We start from the raw sequence: 17,100 nt of genomic DNA, 5'->3' as shown, positions 1-17,100 counted from the left end.
AACCCATTTTACAATGACATTTACGTTCTACCTCGCCAGTGTCAAACATTTAGTATATATAACAGGATATTTACTTTTTTAACATCAAATTATAGAATCTAAATATCCATAAGAATGGTAAGTATTTTAAAGTGTCTTTCTTATTGTGCTGTTATATAATCATTATACAAACAGTGGCATAAATACATAATTACAAATACATAATTTCAAAATAACAATAATATTGCACAATAAAAATTCCTTATCGTGACAGGCCAAGTTTACAAAAGAATCAGTTTAAAAAATGTGTTGTTTTTTTAACAGTATGACACAAAAAGCACCAAATCCCAGTAAAAAGCACACAAAAAAAATCAATACAAAAAGCACCAAATCCAATGAAGGCCCCAGTTATACCTAGCTAGTAGAAAAATAAATATCACCAGGCAAAAATAACTACGCTCTAGCTTGGAAAAGGAAATATACTTAAATCAAACTAAAATAAAGGTGCCAGCACAAAGGGACTGTCCCAACTGTACTTACTTTACTACACTCACCCACTTTCTCAACTTTATTTATTAATTTATGTATTTAGAAAGTCCAATTGAGATACAATATCTCTTCTACCAGGGAGTCCTGGTCAAGACAGGCGGCATAGGACAAAGTTACAGAAAAATACATATCACAACACATAGACACACACAAAAATAACATAAAACATTATCAATTATTAAAACATGTACATAAAAACATCTCTAAAATATCTCACTAACACTCAAAATGTACAAAGACAACAACATGAAACATAAGCTGCGTCCCAATTTGCATACTTATGCACTATTCTACGCCATTTTGCAGTATGAATAGTGTAAGTAGTGTGTTCACACTGAAAATTCTAAAAATAATAAGTGCACTTTAATTACCCGGATGATGCACTCATTCAGCCGCTAAAATGAAGTGTGTAATGATGGACACTTCACGCTCTCAACGAACGCAGGTTTGCTTACGTAGCGGAAAGGGCGGAGCTATCGGATGCACATGTTGAATAACTTTATTTATTTTGGATGGTGAAAGCAAAATTCTCCTACGAGAGTGATTATAGCGCCCCCCGATGATGAATACGGCAGTACTTACGGCAGGTATTATTTGATAATTCAGTTGTTTATTTCACTGATTTGGCAACCGTCAAACGTCATCAGGGAAACGGTTTGAATTTCCGCTTAGTAAAAAAAACATTAGTGTGCCATTTGGGACAACACTACATACATATACTATCCTGTTGAGTGTGTAAGTGCATAAGTACATAGTGCATGAGTACATAGTGTATAGTGTGCCATTTGGGACGCAGCTATAGAACACATCTGCCGCCATCTTGAATCACCTCAATAACAGACATTACAACCCAGAAGAGCCAAATTTCAAAATAAAAGATGCTTAGTCCATTAGTCACTAGGTTTTGGATGATTGCATTTTCAGCAAGGTCTTTAACTAACTTAAAAGTGTACCACACTGCACTACACTATAGTGGAAACAGGCCAAAAATCAGACCAGCCCCAAACCAGTGGAGACCAACAGCTTTACAATTCCATAAATTGCCTTGAATGCCATTCAAAACAGTCCTTTATAGGAGGAAAACTAATAACAATGTTTTTGACAAGTGTATTAGAATATTAAACTGAAATAAGCATGCTATTTGAAACAAATCTCCTACCTGATTCTCTCCACTATCTGCATGAGACTTGCTGGATCTTGTTAGCTGCATTTTAAAGGTACAAACTAGGAAACCAACAAGAAGGAAATATATAAAGCCAGTGACTGGAGAGATGAGTGGAGCTCATTGGGGCCCTAATGATGCCTATCTCTCTTTCTCTCTCTCTTGAGACTGTACAGATAGTGGTCGACAGCCCTCACGCCAGCTCTAATGAGCAGACCACAGCCATTTATCTTACTTTCCGGCAGAAAACACTATGCCTTCCCTCATCTATGACCACACATGAAAGAGACTTGGCCACATTAAAAGCAAAGGTAGTCTTTATCATACCACTTCACACATGGCTGGGTTCGCAGACGGAAATGGCCAATTTCACCTGAATTTATCATAGAATGACATTTTGTAAAATAATTTGGAATACGAATATTATAATAATCTGATAAGGCTAATAAGCAGAGCTGATAATCTCAGAATATGAATACGCAATACAGATAGGAAGTAAATGAGCAGACAATAAAAATTGGCACAAATATACTTTAAAGGTGTTGTGGTAAAGAGATAGTTCACCCAAAAATGACTTGTTCCAAACCAGTTTGAGTTTTTGTTTTGCACAAAATAAGACATATCGAAAAATGTTGGAAATCTTTAACCACTAACTTCCGCAGTATTTGTTTTTCATACTATAGATGTCACAAAAATGCTGGGGTGTTGAAACAAAATGTTGAGTTTGTCCGAATTGTAATTGTTAGGTTAAAACAGCCCAGCATTTTCTAGAGTGCAAAGTAATGACTATAGTTTACGTTTTAAATATAACTCATTTTAAATAACACGACTTTGAACTCTGAAACAAACAATAGGGTGAATATCAAGACAATAGTGTTATCACGATACTGGAATATGATACCAATCAATACTGAAATTTTAAAACGTCTATTTCACGCTAACATTTGAACGATGCTGAGCATGTTCAACATAAATGATTCTGATTGACCTTGAAGGTCATCAGTTCACCAAACTCACAATGTTTACAGAGTGTAACCACAGATACAGGGACACTGGAGCATTTTAAAGGCCAAAGATCAGCTGGTTTGTTTATAAGCTGACATACGAGTGGTCCGCTGATGAATCGACTGATCTTCACGGCTGAACACAAAGTAGAAATGTGCTGAATGTGTGTCAATTAGTTGAACATTTTAACGCGATTACGATTAATGAACAATTGTTTTATTTATTTATTACATTTTTGTCCTCATAGTTCACTGACAAGTTTTATTTGCCATCTCAAGGTGTCTCCTGCGCAGCTTTTAATCATTGTCATTGTAGTGCAAAGTAAGGCTTAAGAATCAGCCCATCATCCTACTTGACCAGAGATCAGATGTGGCTGCAAAGTGGCCGCAGAAGTAGAAATCAGTCACAGCCTTAGCTAGCGCGGTCACATGACACGTAGGGAAAGTAATTGAAAAAATTGTTCTGGAAAAATGAAATTGATTGTAGGTTCTGAATGTCAATTTCAATTACTTCTCGATTAATCGCCCAGCCCTGTAAAAAATGAGACTTATATCAGCATAAGATATTGGTCAAAATTTGTTGAAATATATCAGCATATAGGAAATAAATCCAATAACTTGCATCCCTAGTTTTGATTCATTATATGTCTTTATAACTGTGTGTATACAGTCTACATAGTCTATATAGACATAATATCTATATATTTTGTTTATATAGCTTTAATTCCTTTTAATTTGATATTATTCATTATTTATGTTAGATTTAGTTTTAGTTAGTTTAAACTGAATGAGATGTAACAAAACGCAAAGAAAACACAAACATCAGCAAACATGTAAACACACACACACACATGTGAAGAATTAAAAGTATTTACATAAATCATATGTGATGTCAAACAAGAACTTCTTGACCAAAAAATCTGTATAGTTTGCAAAAAAATAAAATAAAATAAATAATAATAATAATTTTTTAAATGTAAAAAAATATACCAAAAAATATCAGTTTCTATGGATGTAAATACACGTATTGTCAGATGAGGTTATTTTTATTCAGCAAGACAACAGATTCCCCGATCTTCCAACTTTAAAAATGTATGAATGTGCAATAATATGCTTGGCTTTATCTCCTATTAATCTTTTATTGCATAACAGTGCAGCAGAGCGTGTGTATTGTATGGAGCCAGGAGCTTGGCAGGGTGTCAGGTAGCGAATGGATCTCCTCACAGCCCCAGGTCCTCAACGTCATCCATGTGTTTTTATTTAGAATAACAATAGACTCTTCACCACAGGACAAGCATACATAAGAAACACTGTCCGGCATGTAAGGGGGGGGGGCTCTTCTTGACATGTTAATTGACTTGATTACCATTAACATTACTGAGATTCCAGAAGGAGCCAAAAAGCTCAACAGTTCAGTTGGATTCAGTTGGATTCAAATCATCAGGCTGCCAAAGTAAACATGATCTTCACTTAGATAAGTTAAGCTAACGAGATAAGTTGTTTTGATGTAAAATAAATGAGTAATGAGGGAGATGTGTTTAAACAACACTTTGATGGAATGAGTGTGTAAATAAAAAGAAACAATCACTGAGTGTCTTAAAAAGTCTTTTGTGTGAGGAAATCAATAAATCAGCTGTTGTTCTGTCTGTATTACTCAACCGCATACAGGGATTTGCCAACTTTAACCCCATGAATGCCAAAGAAAGTAGAAACTAGAACATCACACAGCTCTCAGCCAATCATACTGAAGAATCAGAAATAACAGTTCACATATACGTAACTAAAAATATGTGAGGACTTAAAGAGAAAGTACCACATGCTTTCTTTTGTTATGTGCAACATGAAAGAAATTTGTCAATAGAATAATTGTAATATTTTAAAGATCAATTCAATTCATGTTTATTTCTACAGCACTTCTATAGTGTAGATTATGTCAAAGAAGTTCTAGTAGATTGAAACTGTGTCCGTAGAGTTTTCAGAAAGTTAACGAAAGTCAAAGTGGTCTAATTCAATTAAGTTCAAGTTTACTTGCAGAGCACTTTTCACATTAATTATCATTCCAAATCATCATTACTTAACACATCATTACACATCAGTCAAAATCAGAAAAGTTAAAGAGTTGTGTATAGGGTGGACAGTGTAAACATAGCTAATCTGCAGTTATATAGTGTAGTGTCCTTCCAAAATAAAAATACAAGGAAATAAAATAAAACTGAAGCAGTGCTGTTATCACAAGATTGTTCTTTTTTCTGTTGACGTCATTGAAAGTGACACATTTTTAAAATACTGGCAGTGTAGTGAGGGGCAGTTTAACCCTCTGTGCTGAACGCTAAGCATTTTTTTAAATCTTCAAAAGTTGGAGAACCGCTCATAGCTGAGCATTTTAGAACATGACACTACTGACTTATATTGTATGGTCAAAAAATACAAGCCAAAAATATTCGAAAATTGATTTATAGATTTTTAAGTACATCAATTTTCTCTTTAGAATCAATTCTAAACTTGTTATTTTAGAGCCTGTCTTCCAATGTTTTTTGTGTTGTAGAATCGTGAGTACGGTTTTAAAAAAGATCAGATGTGAGCGCTTCTCCAACTTTTGAGTTTTTAAAATGCCCCTCTCAATAGATGGCATTTTAAAAAGGCATGATGTCTATTACAACAGAAAAAGTGTTAGTGAAACGGGAAAATTAATACTTCAGTGAACACGCTGCTAACAGCAGACAGCACTTTAGGCTAGTTTTTAAGAAGTGGCAACCTTCCGCTCTCTGTCGGGAAGCCAATACGTAAGTAACTAAAACTGCAATCCATCGACTCGCCTTTGGGGGCTGGCTCCAGGAAATCCAAGTGTTTTCTGACTGCAATGATAAATTGGCCAATTTTACAGCTAATAAAAACATGTTTAAACCCTGTTACAAAAGATGGTTTTGGTGTATATAGCTAAAATCCTTCATGACAACTGTGAGGGGGTGAAATTCTCAACCGTTTCATTGAAATAAAGTTTTATTAAGTCTGCATAATTAAGGGCGTGGCCACTTGAGTGACAGCTAGGTCTTGCTGGTCGCAGCACTTCACCTCAGCTGATTCCTGCTGATTAGTCACTGAACCGCTGAATTTTTGCTTTGTTTTATGTGGCTTTACAGTCAATTGCCCATTTGAATTATTTCCTACAATTTTAGATGGTATAGCATGCTGTGTGCATTTAATTGTGCTCACAAACTGTTCAAATTGCCTCTATTTCCCAGGTGAGTGAAATCATATACTTATCCATCATATCAATAAATGTATTTGTTTTATTTAAGATCATTTATAATTTTCTTTAAAACTGTAAAGCACTCCACTAGGCTCTAGAACAGTCATCTGAAGAAAAAAAAAGAATAGCTTACATTGAGTTTTAGGTTTTAGTGGTATTTGTAAGGAATTGGATGCAAGCAGAGTTCAGCTGTTTGTAAAGCATTTAGCAATATTTGCTGTTAAAATCTAACCCAGGGATGTCAAACTCAATTCCTGGAGGGATGCAGTCCTGCACAGTTTAGTTTCAACCCTGCTCTAACACACTTAAATGTAGATTTCAAACAAGCCTGAAAGACTCAATTAGTTTGATCAGGTGTGTTTAATTAGAGTTGGAACTAAACTGTGGAGGGCTGCAACCCTCCAGGAATTGAGTTTGACATCCCTGATCTAAGCTCAGATTCGATTTAGTAGAAAACAGCGATGCAATAAAAAATATCTTCAATTGATTTCTCTAATGATTTTTTACTGCCACAAATATTTTTTTTTTAAATATGTTCTACGGAAGAAAGCCAAACAGTAGTAAATGGTCTAAACTGATTTAAGGTCTTCAAGCACAAACTGTCCAAAAATGCATTAGACACTGAAATGATGAATAAAGTCAGCCAGGTATGTTCCCCTGCTGCCCTATCCATGGAGCGGCACAAGGTGACGGTAATTATTCCAGACAAAAAAGGAGGCTAGAGAGCGAATCGCTGGACCCTGATGTGAGTGTGCTTTCATGGTGAAATATGCAGAGCGAATCTGTGAATTATGAGCTGGAAATGCTGGAAATGAAAACAACCAGGACTGGGGTTGGTTGGATGTTGCCCTGGCATCTTTCCAAGTGCTCATTACTGCAGAACGCGTGTGCGGCTGGGCCAGCCAATGTGACGGCCGTTGCCGTGGCAACAGCAGAGCAGACAGGCGATGTCATGCATCATATTTCAGCAGACCAACTCAATTCAATTCGAACAGATCCAATCTTTGGGTTGTAAGCGGGGGGTGAGTGCAGGCAGGCAGGCAGGGGAAGGCTGGTACTACAGAAATAAATTGCTATGAGACCATCAGCTTTCCATGCAGATTTTCTTTTAAAGCTGTCTGTTAGACACAGAAATATTCATTGTCCCGCTCAAATTGGTTTTATTCAAATTTGGATGCGGCTGCTTGCCACGGAGCGAGGCGACAATAGCTGGCACATGTGGGATGTGGTGATGTGTGCACATTTTTCCTTATTCAGTTGTTATGTCAGCAACATATCCAAGCTGTATTGTACAAGTCTTAGAGCTAATGACCAGAACACAGCTTTATTATATACAAATTCAAATGTGTAATGTGATCTAAATGTACAAATATTGAAAAATGACCCATCATTACTCTTATTTTAAACATGTTGTGGTGTAACCTCTTGGCATTCTGTCATATGAATACATTCATTCATTCATTTTCTTTTCAGCTTAGCCCCTTTAATAATCAGGGGTTGCCACAAAGGAATGAAAGCTGCAACCCAGCTGCAACCCATCACTAGGAAACACCCATACACTTTCACTCACCCACACACACTCATACACTACAGCCACAGTCTTTGGAGCACCCGGAGGAAACCCAGTGAACATGGAAAGAACATGCAACATGCAAACTCCACATGGAAAAGATAACTGGCCCAGCCAAGGCTCGAACCAGCAATCTTCTTGTTGTGAGGCGATCGTGCTACCCACTGCGCCACCGTGAAGTCCATGTAACCTTGTTTGAATTATTTATATATATCCTAAACTACATAGTATAACAGAGAATTATTTAAAAATATTCAATCATATATATGAAAAGGAAAGCTTGTTTACATTCAAAATATGTTATAATACATTTTTAGCATTTAAAACTCCATTTATATCATGACTTTCATGCAAAAATAACTCTTAGAGATCAAAATTAATAAGGATTATTATATTTGAAAAAATAATAATAAAATTAGCATCATATACACTTCTTAATATTGCATAGGAAAAGGCAACAAGACTTTAATATTGTCATACATTTACAAAATCAATGGATCCTAAATATGACAAAGATGTCAAATTGCACACATTGTTTGGAGATATCTCAGCCATGTCTAGAGTTTAAAATGGAACCCTAATAACAGATTGTAAATATCTGACCCTTTCATGATTCTCCCACTGAGGCATCAGTCTCTAGGTACAGTAGTGGCAACAGACAAGCACACAATAGTCTCACACCAGAGCAGATGTTTCCTAATTACAGTAAGCTCTTCAGCACAACTTCACTCATTACAGGCCAAATCATATGACACTCCACTCACAGCAGATCTCTGGGAGATTTGGTGGCTGTGAATTTCCTTTAACGGGTGCTTTTACCTCTCTACACTTTATAATGAGCAAATCTCAGGTATTACCCTGCAGGTGAGAGACCAGCAGATGCCTGGGTTATAAGACACAGAAACCCCTCAGGACATGTGAACCAGAGCTACTAATGAGATACTACTCTTATCAACTACAAGGCCATTATAATTTATTATCAAAGACTTATTTTAATGTTATGTTAAATGTTAACAATGACTCTTCTAAAGCACGAAAGTACCATGAAATGTTTGCAGATATTTAAGTAAGCATACTTGTTTATCTGAAAAACAATGCTGCAGTCTGTTATTCTGCTTTGAAGATGGTCTGTGTAACTCCTCCCACTGTCAGTTTAAATAATAATATTGGCACTGCAGGTTGTCTTTGTGTACAATATAGTGTATTTCATTTCAGTCATGAATTCTGCCTCACTTTATGTGGCCGCAGTCGAAAATTTAAAACTCCGAAGGACAATAGCGGGCTTTAAAATGAGATGCAGATTCAGAGTTCGTTCTTAATTATCAAATATTATAAATATTACACATTGACTACATTTACATGGACATCAGTAATCCAATTATCAGCTTTAATCGGATTAAGCCAATAATATGATTAAGGTGTTTAGATGAGTTTTTGAATGTTCCTTTCAGGATCCCGTTTTACATGTTATAGCACATAGATCAATTAACGTTGTCATGTCATCTCTCTATCCACGTTTCCTCTGGAGTTTCATGTAATATCAACTGTTTTATTTAACATTTTCCAGCTTTAACTGCAGTTCAGCAGTTTCCCTTTTATTTGGGAACATTTCATTCATGCCCTCGTGACAAACTGAGGTATTGTATGCGAGTATGAATTAAAGACTGGTTAAAGAGTGTTGTTTTAACAGAATTTGATATTGCAAACCGAATGTGAAAAAAAAAACTCTGCATTTCACAGTGTACAGTTCTGTGGTCCTTTCCTGACTCGGTAGGTGCAGAGAATTGTGTTAAATAGCTGTGTGTCTATGAAATATCCTGTTACAAAACGCAGCAAAAAGTCCGACATGACTGTAAGAGTTTAATTAAGGTGTTCACATGTCTGTACTTCAATAATGCTACTAAAATCGACATACTCCAGATGTCTTAATCCAATTTCTGTTTACTTCGATTATGACCTTTTTTTTGTATGAATCAAAAAACATTGCAACATCCATGGTAGACTCTTAATCAATGTATTGTCTTAATCATATTAAAATCAGGTTACTGTTGTATATGTAAGTGTGCTCACTGTAAGGATACTTGCTTGTTAGGTACACTCACATGTTGGTTTTGTGAATATGGCATTCTGCGTTTGCATTGATATGTCATTGGAAGGGCAGCGTAAAAAAACCTGTCCAACTGTTTTGAAATTGGAATGCAATGCCTATGTCAGCCACTGGGTTAACCACATTTCTCTGTCATTTTTACATTCTGCTTGTTTAGGAATGTTTAAAAGAGTAACAATCAGCCTATAGTGTTAATATTCATTAAGCTAGTGTTCATTTTTATGATTTTGCATTAATTTGATCCTGTTTACACCTGGTGTTAAGATGCGTTTTGGTTGACTGGAAAACAAGTGGATGGTCATTTAGAGTAGACCTAGAGCTTGAGAGCATACATGCATACATACATACATACATACATACATACATACATACATACACACATCACTGTCTACCTTTAAACTAGTTTATGTTATGTGCCTGTTTCTGTGCTTGATTCTGATGAATATTCTAAGGTGTGATATTATTTGAAGATAAATGGACAGCTAATGTTATCCCATGCAGATATTGACCACATTATACTCTATCATTACCCTAATAACAATTTAGGCCCTAAGTCATTTACACTACACTCTAAAAACGTTGGGTTATTTATTTAACTGAATAATTGGGTTGAAAATATTTGGTGTTTTGTTGGGTAATTTTAAACCTTCATTTGGGTTATTTATTAATAACTCAACCAGTTGGGTTAAATGTTTGGTGCTTTGTTGGGTTATTTCCAGCCCTTGTTGGGTTATTTATTTAATAACTGAACCAGTTGGGTTAAAAATGTTCAGAATTTCAACAGTCAACTGATTTGACGGACAAAAAACAGCTGTTTTAATATGCGTACATAATATTGTTTTTGCATTAAAAAGTTTATTTTAGCTCTAACACAATAAAATTGGTGTTATATTGTTTTATCAAATTACCTTTCAGTGTCGTGTTTTTATATACATTATAACAATCTTAATTTGATGATACAAACGTGCACTTAATTGCTGATCTATATATGTATAAAAGTGCTTTCTTTACCTATAGTACCTGTTCATTCCTACAGTTTTTTTTGGGGGGGGGGATGATACATATATTTGAGATATTAGTGTTCAAGCCACTTTTTGGCAAAATAAATCAACAAATTAGTTATTTTAGTAACCCAAATTGTTGGGTTAACCGTAACAACTCAATTGACTGGCTTAAAATAACCAAACAGCAGGTCGGTGCCAAAAAGACCCATCATTGGGCCCAAATGTTAATACAACATCTGAACAATGATTTTAGCAGTGGTAAATAATTGATTTGTTGGATTATAAGCAGGGCCAGACGGAATCTGTGGACGTTTTTTGCTATTTCTGCAGAGTTTTGGTAAAAATCTGCGGATTTCTGCGGAATTATTTTGGGAGTATCTAGCGGAGTATTCTAACTAATACCTTAATACATGAAATAAAAAGTAATAAATTACTGAATAAAAACTGAATAAATTCAGATTTACACATTTACTCAAGTAAATAAACAGAATTATTGATGAGCTAAAAATCTGCAGAAATCTGCGGTTCCGTAAGGGCCTAATTACAAGACAATAATGCACATCAAAAATTTCATAGCCATTCTGCTTCATGCTGTGACTGCATCATTCACTTGGGTGTGCATTATTTTTTGATGATTCAATGGGCCGTTGTCAATAATCCCTTAATTAACAAATATTTTATAACATCAAAAGTAATAAGATTGGGTCGTTTACAAAATAATGTAAAAACAAGATTTTTGCATAAAATAAAACGATTAACAGCCAATTAATTCCTTTAATGAAATAAAATGCTGTTAAATGCTTTGAAACAGCCTCAAAACACCACCTACAGACTTGACATGTGGTCTTTATTCAAAATGTTTTCTAAAACTGCACCTAAATACTGTATTCAGGCCTAACTCTGTTGAACTAACCCTCATGGATTACAAAATCGCATTTGCTATTCACATCTTTTATATTCAGTTGCTTTTCAACTCCATCATTTAAGAAAACAGTTGGGATTGTTCATTTAGTAGTACTTGTGTGTCACATTTAGCACTCCCGCGACAGTGACGTAGAGTGGGACAAAAGGGAAAAGTCTCGACAAAACCTAAACACAAGTAGTGACAAGAGACACATTTAATTCATGTTAATTCCAAAAACATCATCAGATATTATAATATGTTAATCCAATGAATGCTAGATGATAAAGCAAATTAAGCAAGGTCAACAGAATGGGGATTACCTAAATAAAACCTCACCAAACAATATACATAACGCCCACATTTGTCTCCTGTTAGTTATAGGATGACTTCATTCTTGATTGGCTTGGAAACGTCTAGTATGGAAAACAGCGTCCATTTGAGATGAACCTCAGACAAAGGTTTTAACCCATAGTGGAAAAACAGCATTGGATTCCTGTCCAGACCTTTAAAGAGAACAGGGATATTTCCACTCCGTGTTTTCTCCAGAGCATTGACATACTGAGCAGTGATAAGGCTGTACAAGAAGATGACTTATTCATGGGAGGGATAAGGTTGCACACCTCCCCATCTTGACCAAAGGCACAGACTTAAAATGATTCTGAGTTATTTCCTGGCACTATCAGGGTTTCAATAATGCAAAGTCGCTAAACCAACTTGCAGAGACACTAATGTGTCTAATGTCCTACACAAATTGTCACACAGGAATGCATTTAGAACAAATTAACATGCAATAGACATCAAGTACACTGTAAAAGGCGATTGAAAACAAAATCTAAACTTGATTTACTATATTTATCAATAAAAATGTAATTCTTTCAGGTGTAACAAGAAATTTAAGTTGATCTAGTGCTGTTATTTTTCTTCAGTGTGTTTATTTATACCAGTGGTCACCAAACTTGTTCCTGGAGGGCCGGTGTTCTGCATATTTTAGCTCCAACCCTAATCAAACACACCTGAACAAGCTAATCAAGGTCTTACAAGATATACTTGAAACATCTAGGCAGGTGTGTTGAGGCAAGTTGGAGCTAAACCCTGCAGGGACACCGGCCCTCCAGGACTGAGATTGGTGATCCCTGATTTATACAGACACTTCAGGTTTAGAGATTATTTTCAAATATGCACCATACATACAGTATGTCACTTCTAGGCTTCCATTTTATGGTCAGATGAAATAAAAATCGAATTGTTTGGCCACAATGATGTAGCCTTCTTTGGGCATAACAAAGGAGAAGCCTTCAAGCCTAAAAACATCATCCCCACTGTCAAACATGGTGGTGGGAACCTAATGTTTTCAGGGATGGTTTTCAGCCAGTGGACCAGGAAACCTAATCACAGTAAACAGCACTATGAAATAGGAGCAATACATCAAAATTCTCAACAGCAGCATCAGGCAGTCTGCAGAGAAATGTGGCCTTGGGCACCTGTTGACATTTCAGCAGAACAGCAACCCAAAACACAAATCAAAATGAGTTGAAGAAATGGTTGGCGGACAAAAACATTAACATTTTGCAGTGGTCCAGTCAGAGTCCTGATATAAACCCAATTGAGAATCTGTGGAGGGAGCTAAAGATCAGACCCTGCAACCTGTTTAGCATATTGCTAAAGATGAACGGGCAGAAATACCAGAGGAGACATTCAAAAAGCTGGTCAGCAATTATAGGGAGTGTTTGATTGTGAGAATGGCCAATTAAAGGGCCATGAAACCCCCTCGTTTCAGCAGGGTGTTTTTACACCTCTACTTTGGAAAAAGTCAGAAAAGTGGGCGTGTCCAGCTCTGTTTAGGGGGGAGTGTCGGAGGAAGAAAAGCGGCTTGGTATGGGAGTGTCTATTTGGGCGCGCTGAATTTCAGAGTCAAGACACACACCCACAGCGGACAATGTGACTATGTTTACATGGACATCTGTAGTCGAATTATTTGCCAAATTATTAAATGGTGGACTTTAACTGCAGTTTGGCTCTTTCATTCAGGGAATTCATTAATGTCCCTCCCGACAAACGTGATATTTGATTCGAGGCGCTGCTCTAAGCGTGTATTTTTCATGCAATGTTTGATACCGCACGGCGAATGAGAGAAAAAAAAACTCAGCATTTCCCGGAAACTTTCGTATTTCGTATCAAACAAACTAGTTTGTTTGATACGAATAAAATACGAACTGAATAAACAAAGAGCACTAGTCGCTCACTTACCAAATCTGTAGAGACAGGACAATCACCAGCAACTAGAGCCGCGTCTTTATTTAGAGGAGACTACAAGCGAATCTGGATCTCAGTGTTTGCAGATGAGAACAGCTCTCAGGTAAACAATAATCCTCCTTAGACACGTAAGTTATTGTTGTCGAGCGTCGCGTACACTGTTAATCCACACGTGAGTATGCGCTCTCACAGAGAGAAAATGAAAACAAAACTTAACTGCAGCAAACTATAAAAGCAACACTTCACGCTTGTTTTGCCAACACAACGTGGCGTCTTTGCCGTCTACACTGTGACAGTAATGAATATTAATGAAGTTGCACAATAGAGCGCGCTGATTGGTTTGAACCAAGCCTTACTCATGCATTAATGCAACACACTGTAAGACGTAATAAGACTCACTCTGGCACAGACGCCCAGTCTGCACGCTGGAATACAGGCTATTATGTCATGACCGTGACGCAGCTTCAAAAATTCGTTTCAAACAGGAAGTACGAATTTGCTTGAAATAACGCAAAAACAACCAATTTACACTTTTTAGTGAAATATAGGTGTCCTAATAGTGTTTTTAGCAGTGTGGGACACATATACGACTGTCAACAGTTCAAAAAATGTGTTTTGGTGTTTCGTGACCCTTTAAGGCTTTTTGATTGATTATTGAAACCATAAATAATCTTAGACATGCCACTTTTTCAGATTTTCAAATACTCACAAGGAACTGTTTGTCACGAACAGGACAGCAGCAGATTTACTGTTTGTCTACAGGTTATAAACAAAGAACGATGAGGCAGACAATCAGACAAGATGCCTGCTGGGCATCACAAACTGTTGTCTCCCTGCTCACTTTCTCAAGCAGCTAAAGCCAAATTAAAGCAAACACTCCCTGCAGTACAACTGTCAACCTTTCAGCCAATTCAGCACATCAGCAGCCAATTAGGTTTCTGAAATCTAGTAAGTGCTCTCTTCTCAGACAGTACTGGGACGTTAAAGCCAACATGGCGCATCCAAATCTGATGTGTGCTTAAAATTGTGTTTAATACACTGGTGTTTATTAGACTGACTAATAATAAGCATTTAAAACAGATTTATCTTTTGCTGTCTATAAGCTCTAAGCTGCTTTATAAGTGCATTTATACAGTACAAATGCACTACAGCCCAAACATCCTGGTTAATTAATATTGGATATCAGTGAAATAAAAATTAGTAGTGTATCTGAATATGACAGATATAGATTATATTTTTTATTAAATAAAAACACATACTTTATTCAATATAATGGATTTTAAACATTCAATAATAGTCAGTAAGCTTATTTTATAAGACTTTATATTACATGCCGGTGCAATAAATAAAATTCTTAACTTAAAAATATGATAAAGCTACATATACAGTTGAAGTCAGAATTATTAGCCCCCTTTAAATGTTTATTCTTTTTTAAATATTTCCCAAATGATATTTAATAGAGCAAGGACATTTTCACAGTATGTCTGATAATATTTATTTCTTCTGGAGAAAGTCTTATTTGTTTTATTTCGGCAAGAATAAAAGGAGTTTTACATTTTTTAAACAGTAAAATTTTTTTTTTAATTTAGGACAAAATTATTAGCCCCTTTAAGCTATATTTTTTTTCGATAGTCTACAGAACAAACCATCATTATACAATAACTAATTGCCTAATTACCCTAACCTACTAAGTTAACCTAATTAACCTAGTTAAGCCTTTAGATGTCCCTTTAAGCAGTATAAAAGTGTCTTAAAAAAAACTAGTCAAATATTATTTACAGTCATCATGGCAAAGATAAAATAAATCAGTTATTAGAGATGAGTTATTAAAACTATTATTATTAGAAATGTGTTTAAAAAATCCCTCTGTCAAACAGAAATTAGGGAAAAAACAGGGGGGCTAATAATTCTGACTTCAACTGTATGTCATATATTATTTACATAAATAATTAATCTTAATTTATATTGATCTGAGTCATTTATTCTTCAATTTGTGTCAAGAATTATATAGTGGGGCACCATAAATGAACTCACAGATCTCTATTTTAAATTATAATATTTTTCTACAGGATGAAATACAATATTATATAGTTTTGTTTTACCAGTTTTTCTGTATTATAGAACTTAATAATTGATGTTTAAGAGTTTCGTTAAACATATGTTTTTAAATGATGATTTGTGTTTTAATGTAACATTGTATATGAACCTTTTTTTCTGAGAGTGCATGTGAGCATATTAGTCCGTACCAAAGCCAAATATGAAGCTAATTTAAAACTAAAACAATTTAAAGAGCCCATATTATGGGTTTTTGAAAATTCCCCTCCATGTAGTGTGTAACACAGCTCTAAGTGAAGTGAAGTGTCCAGCTAAGGCTTAAATCTGTAAGAATACAGTGTTTAAAACGGTTGATTCATCTATAAAAGAGTCGACTCATGGTGCTTCAAACGAGTCGCCTTGATACCGAGTCATTAGGTGTTTCGCCATGACGTACGAACGAAACCAAGTTATTCACGTGCACGCGCAAACCCGGGAGATTTCAAACCTGAGGCCCTGCCCTCTGACGCAGAAACCCAGACACACACACACACACACACACCCACAAACACACGCACACAAACATACTGGTCGATTGAAGTCACACTGCAGATGGATATTATATCGAGTTTCTACCCAAAGATGAAACATCAGCATTATAGCCAAGCAGTTGGAAACTACTGGAAACTTCTGGAAGCTACATGCTACAAAGAATACTTCATCTACGTTTGTTAAAGGAAGGATCAGTAAAGAGTAACTTACTGATGGACGTCAGGATGGGTTTCTTCCATTTCTCAAGTGTAAGTACGTGCGATTAAAGTTGTTGCCTCGTTGACTCTAGCTTGCAAATGTATTTATTTGTGATTTGTTACTTGTAACCGAGTGTACTGTATCAGGTTAACTGGCTATATTCTCTTATCGCGTGCAAAGTCACGTTAAAAACGCGACGCGTGCTGCTTTGTTTATAGAGCTCCGTGGTAGAGGTCAGCATTCCGAAATAAATCGCGGGAGCGGTCGGTAACGGGTTTATTTTGGGACGGGAGCGGGCTGTCTAGCAATATCATGGATATTGCTATGTGAATGAGAAAGATGTGTCTGCTTGGTGCTTGTGTGTATGTGTGTTAGTGCGCACGTGCGCGTATGAGAGAGAGAGAGAGAGAGAGAGAGAGAGAGAGAGAGAGAGAGAGCGCGAGCGAGAGCTTTGTGTGCTTGGTGCTGTGTGTGTGTTTATACAGACAGCTTGGCTGTCTGGACTGTATAGCTGGGTGATTTTTGGTTGTGTTC

The sequence above is a fragment of the Danio rerio genome, chromosome 3 (genome assembly GCF_049306965.1).
Source record: "Danio rerio strain Tuebingen ecotype United States chromosome 3, GRCz12tu, whole genome shotgun sequence".
NCBI lineage: Eukaryota > Metazoa > Chordata > Actinopteri > Cypriniformes > Danionidae > Danio > Danio rerio.
This window is presented reverse-complemented; position numbering follows the sequence as displayed.